General features: G+C 37.0%; 1 long non-coding RNA gene across 1 annotated transcript; it reads right to left on the bottom strand.

The window, feature by feature from the left end:
* Nucleotides 1–1,417: 1,417 nt before the first annotated feature.
* LOC110934977 lies at nucleotides 1,418–2,702 on the bottom strand. The gene is made up of 2 exons (XR_002588768.2): nucleotides 2,566–2,702; nucleotides 1,418–1,629 (listed from the first exon to the last, which is right to left on the bottom strand). It is a non-coding gene; the product is annotated as an uncharacterized LOC110934977 (long non-coding RNA).
* Between the last annotated feature and the right edge of the window lie 4,000 nt (nucleotides 2,703–6,702).

The following is a 6,702-nucleotide window of genomic DNA, read 5'->3' as shown; positions in this document are numbered from 1 at the left end:
GTTCAATGTAAAAAATATACATTAATGCAGTTTTTGTATCTACTAATAACATTGTTAATAACAAATCTAGGTACATATGTAACATGAAGTGTATCGTTTGTCCCTTTAATTCGTTACGCTAGTCTCATATACTTATAGTTACATATATTACTTGTTTGTTCATTGATATGACATTTTGGATGACGTAATGTTGTTACATATGTAATTTTACTAAGTTTAAATTGACACCAAAGGGACTGACATATGTAACACATGTTTATAACATATGTTACACTATGGGGCAACAAATGTAACACATGTATAGCTATCTTACACATGTTACATATGGTCTTCACAACAACATCCATCTTCACAACACATAGCAGCCAACCAAAAAACACACCATCGTCACCATGAAAACTTGATGATGCGTTTTAATCCTTCGGCGGGCTTTGCTTCTTGATAACCAACTTCATCTTGAACACAAAACATCTTTTCACCTGTGAACAAAAACAAGTAAACAAGTGTTACAAAGTTGATGTTTAAAAAAAACTGTTTTCATCCATTTGCAATAGAGACGTGTAAGTAGGTAAAAACCTGCTGTAACACGTGTTACATTTGATGTATCTTTACGTTGAGGAGGGGATTATAAAAAGAAAATGCACGTCTGAGTAAAAAGTTGTAACACGTGTTACAATGGTTGTTTACAGAACTTTCAAATAAGTGACAAGCCGGACGATAGCCAGTGGTACAAATGGATGTTTTGAAAAATCTAACACGTGTTGCGTTGGATGTATCTTCAAGCTGAAGATGGGATTATAAAAAGGAAAATGCACGTAAACTTATACTAACATCCATCCCTATGTCCACAGATGATCTAGAACATACTCCACATTACCATCTTTACGAGTCTTCTAATGGCACTAAATTGTGGACACCGAATGTCAACGAGCAATATCATCCTATTAATGTTAAATCATATGTCACACTGAAAGAACTTCTTGCCATGTATAAGACTTATGACCAATAAGCTGGGTTCAATGTAAAAAATATACGTTAATGCAGTTTTTTTATCTACTAATAACATTGTTAATAACAACTCTAGGTACATATGTAACATGAAGTGTATCGTTTGTCCCTTTAATTCGTTACGCTAGTCTCATATACTTATAGTTACATATATTACTTGTTTGTTCATTGATATGACATTTTGGATGACGTAATGTTGTTACATATGTAATTTTACTAAGTTTAAATTGACACCAAAGGGACTGACATATGTAACATATGTTACACTATGGGGCAACAAATGTAACACATGTATAGCCATCTTACACATGTTACATATAGGTGTTACATGTGTTACAACGTCAAGGTTACACATGTTACATATAGTTGTTGCATCCCAAAAAAAATTGCCGTCACATCAACATCCGTATTCATCCAAAAATGGGCATACTAACAATGAAAATGAAAATAAAAATGAATTTTATATCAATAGTTGTAATGCTTCTAAAAAATGGTCTTCACAACAACATCCATCTTCACAACACATAGCAGCCAACCAAAAAACACACCATCGTCACCACGAAAACCTGATGATGCGTTGTAATCCTTCGGCGGGCTTCGCTTCTTGATAACCATCTTCATCTTGAACACAAAACATTTTTTCACATGTGAACAAAATAAGTACATCAATATTAGTTTCTATAGTTAAAACTTATTAATCTCCTATGTAACATGTGTAACGTGGCTATACATGTGTTACCTCTCTAGTGTAACACATGTTACAAACATGTGTTACATATGTGCAACCCCCCTTTGTGTCCAAAAAAGGGTTGGGGTAACTACAAGTAACTTGGGTAACGTTTACTACATATGTAGCTAATCATCCCACCAAAAAAACACGACTTTTTATTTGTAAAATAAACGAGATATTCCGAATAAATTATAAAGTTTATACATTTTAACATTTAACAACCAATCTTAAAAAAAACGTTTTAACATTTAAACTTACTATTACACTAAGTAAAAACCTTTTGTAACACGTAAAAAACCTAACACGTGTTGCATTAGATGTATCTTCAAGCTGAAGATGGGATTATAAAAGGAAAATGCACAACACTAAAAAAGTTGTAACACGTGTTACAACGGTTGTTTTAAGAACTTTCAAATAAACAAGTGTTGCAAAGTGGATGTTTTTAAAATAACTGTTTAAATCAACGTAATAGAGATGTGTAAGTAGGTAATTTTCTTTTATAACACGTGTTACATTGGATGTATCTTTACGTTGAGGATGGGATTATAAAAAGGAAAATGCACAGCTGAGTAAAAAGATGTAACACGTGTTACAACGGTTGTTCTAAGAACTTTCAAATAAACAAGTGTTACACCGTGGATGTTTTAAAAAAACTGTTTTCATCCATTTGTAATAGAGACGTGCAAGTAGGTAAAAACCTGTTGTAACACGTGTTACATATGTGCAGCCCCGATTTTTTGTAACAAAGAGGTTGAACATATGTAACACATGTTTGTAACATGTGTTACACTGGAGGGTAACTTCTGTACAACATCAAAGGTACCCACCACTTGCCCTTCATCGACTTCTTGTTCCCATTCTTCATCGGTTTCTCCATCTACCTTCTTTCGTTATCGTTCTGTTTCTTTATCGTTCTGCTTTCGCTTATTAGCCAGCCTACCCGTCACGGACCTGGTCATTCTCCTCACTCTTGCAAATACAACAGCCATAGTAAATACATAATAACACAAGTAATATTTCCGGAGTTATTTAACACAACAAACAGGTACGAGATAGGTAACACATGTTACCTGAAACTGTATTCTGCACCGAAACTACACAATCGTCAACAACTATCTTCTTTTCGTCAAGCAACGCCCTCACTACAAAGTGTTACCTGAAACTGTATTCTGCACCGAAACTACACAATCACACTCTCTGATGCACTCGGGACGTTGCATTTTTTCTGCACACACCTTTCCACCCTACGCCTTCACATTTTAACAAAAAATGCCCACATTCAGCTAATCCGACACTAAAAACACAATCTCAATACTAAATCTAACAACATTACCAAACCAAACCGCTTAAACAGAGAAAAAATAACATTTGAACAGTCCTAAACAAACAATAATCACAAATTAAAAAAGACTGAAAAAAAAACCAAAGAATCCAAACCAAATGACACCTAACCAAGTATAAAACCAGAGAATCCAAACCAAAATAAAACAAGAGAATCCAAAAAGACTGAACCATACTTGGACTGGATCACTAACCGGAAACCTGAACCGAGTCCCGATCTGCGGCTGACTCGAATCTGAACTGAGCTAAAATCAGAATCCCCACTCCGGTTGCCTGTAACACCGTCGTCGGCACCGACGGTTCGTCGGAGAACCTCCATCGCTGTAGACGAAGGCTTGTAATCAGAATCCCCACTCCGGTTGCCTGTAACACCGTCGTCGGCACCGACGGTTCGTCGGAGAACCTCCACCGCTGTAGACGACGGCTTGTCCGTCGTCCATCGTCGTCTTCTTCTCTCTCTTAAATCTCTCTCTCTACCTCATGAACTCTCTCACACACACTTGTGTGTGTTCTTGGTGTTTATTTTGAAACATGGAGAGAGAGAGAATGAATGATGATGATGATGGTGAATTTACAGAAGAAGAAGAAAGAGATAGAATGATATATTTTGAATTCTAAAAGAAGAAGAAAGAAGAAAGAGGGAGAATGAAATGATGGGTAATAAATGACTTGATGAGATGGGGGAGAGAGTGAAATGATGGCTTGAACAAATGACTAATTTGCCCTTTAAACATGTGTTTAAAGATATGATGTGGATCAATCTTGACCACACAATTCAGGTTTCCTAAGTTTTCTAGATTAAATGGGTTTTCCATAGATACTTACACTTGCATGTGATATATAAAAAAACAGTCACTTTAAAGTTCATATGTTGGCCATTGTTGTAAGTGCATGTGATAATAATAAGCGGTCCAATCTTTTGATAGTTTAGTGTATTGTTGCCACCCACTATAAAGTCAAACAGCGAATCATTTTATAAGATCATTCGGCCCAATCAGTCGTGTTTAGTTGTATCAACTGTTTGAGTTTTTGAGACCCATGTGATATGCATTATTGTTGTGTCAGCCCACTATTATGTCATCGGCCCAATTATAGAGTTTTGAAAGAATTTTTTTTTTGGTGAGCTTTATATATCAACATCAATTACAAAATTGTTATGTGTAAATCTCGGCTAAAGGTTTGATATTGTCCACATCAAATTCAATTTACACAAGTTCAGTCAGGTTGTTTGAAGTTTGGGTTCCTTAGATCACACGAGTTGTTCAATTTGCTTGAAAAAGTCATCTTTTCACTTGGAGTGGTTAAAATCATCTCCTGGTCGTACGAATTTCAGATCGTTTGAATTTTGTACAGATATTTGAAGTATTCATCAGAACATTTGAAAGTCAGTCAGTCTACACGAAAAAGGGTCAAGCTATTTGTATTTGATCCGAGTCATAGCTATCCGCACAGTGTGTCAACCTTCAATCCGCACAGAATATTCACCAGTTCGAGTACCAGTTTGTTTCTATTAATTGATAAATCTTTAAATTGATCATTTTGTTTGTGTGTTTTCCGGTATTTCCCGAAGCATCATCTGAGTTTTGAAACATGGCTGAAGAGTTCTACAATGCGTTCGCGACACCCGTTGCCCTTGTAACCACTGCTGAAGCGTTGTATAATGAGAATGAGACGGGAACTCATCAAAAACCACCGAAACTCATGCATATTGAAGATTTTCAGGGTTGGAAAAACCGATTCGAGAATTGGGTTCAAGCTTACAGATTCGACGCATGGTGTTCTTTACTGAAAGATTACGAGAAACCAAAGAATGAACGTGGTTTGGAAAAGGGTTTCAATGATTTTACTGAAGCTGATAAGTTGAAGTACACTAGTGAGAAGATGATGATCAGCATCCTTCAGCAAGCAGTTAAAGAAGACATCTTTGTCTTACTTCAACATAACGGAACAGCTAGATCCATCTGGGAGGCTTTGATTCAGAAATTCAGAGGGAGTGCTGACATGATCAAAAACAAGAAGGCATTATTGAAGAAATCATTCGATATGTTTACAGCTTTCGATCATGAAACTACGAAACAAACCATTGATAGGTATTGTCATCTAGTATTGGAAATGGGTAGGTTGGATATCAAGAAGGAGGACGATGAGTGGGTCGACAAACTAGCTGAGGCGTTACCACAGCACAAGTGGGTGTGACAACCCTCACAAAACCAGGTATCCGTACGACTTAATTTGCTATTAACTGTTGCCTAATTACTGTGCTTAACTGAGATTTCTGATAAACTGCTACTTGATTGTTGATACATGTACATGTCTGCATCATACTTTGATTTTTCCTGTCACTACATTATTTATTTACTGAACTCTAGTGACAAACTTGATGCACAAAAAGCACAGTAGCACTAAACGGATACACAGTGAACATGCTGATATAGCCAGCATCAGGCAGACACTGCCTCTAAAGGCCTGAATGAGCCAAAATTATTTTACTACACCATAGTGTGTGTAAGGATACAAGGGTTGTATGATTACGTCTCTAGGAATAAGATACAGAGATTGGATGTGCCTAAAACGTACTTTAAGCACGGAACACAGCACTTTTATTTACACACTAGCTTCTAGCTAATAAATAAAGTGCCAAAATATGAGGAATTATTCCTGACACTTTGCAGAATAAATTGTGTCGCTAAAAATATTATTTATGACGCTTAAAGGATATCTTAAGCACTTTAACGGATTACTATCCGACCGAACAACCGGACAATACCCGGAACATAAAAATATTGCCAAAATTAATATTGGTATTTTTCTGAGCCAGTTAGGGTCCCTGATTACCCTAACACCCGCTTTCTAATGCATTAAACAACTAACGGGGTTAGACCTCTCACTTAACGCACTTAACCAAACTGAACCGTAACTGAACGATTGGAAACGAACCGGATACCATTACATTCTAATGAAATCGGCCAACTAGTGGGACCCGGGGAGAGTACACCTTTGAATATTTAATTAGATTTCGCAAAGACCGAGACGACATTCTCTATAAATACCCTCACATCTCACACGCACAAACACACACACTTCACAAAACTCTCTCTCTCCCTCCCCCTTGCTCCCTCTCGGCCGAACCACACACCCACACCCAACCATTTTTCGGTTCTTGATTCACCCATTCCAAGTCCATACAAGTGTCGGGGATCACGTACAACGAAGCTTGGAACAAACGGAACGCCAAGGACCTCTACCGTTTGCTTTTATCCACGCAGTTTTCGACTAGAATCTTCCCTAGCCCCGAGCTAGAGGTATAATGTTTAAAACTCATTGTTAGTCTTGTCTAAAGTGGTTAAAAGGATATTTGTCGGTTGAATGTCGGTAACCCGCTAAAAGAAACTTTAAAGTCTACTAAAATGCGTATATCGTTGGATAAAAGCTCATAACGCGTGTAAATGTCGTAGTATTTGAATATGTTGGTTTTTATGGCCCGATCTATGATGTGGTGGCTCTCATCATCGTTTAACCCGACTTTGTTAGGATCACGTATCTTGACATACACTTGTTTCTTTGGTACAAGGGTTAAAAGGTGAAACTCCACCACACGGGAAACATGAACTTGTGTAAAAATG

The sequence above is a fragment of the Helianthus annuus genome, chromosome 4 (genome assembly GCF_002127325.2).
Source record: "Helianthus annuus cultivar XRQ/B chromosome 4, HanXRQr2.0-SUNRISE, whole genome shotgun sequence".
Taxonomy (NCBI): domain Eukaryota; kingdom Viridiplantae; phylum Streptophyta; class Magnoliopsida; order Asterales; family Asteraceae; genus Helianthus; species Helianthus annuus.
Note: the sequence above shows the minus strand (reverse complement) of the source record. Positions and strands in the feature narration are given on the sequence as shown.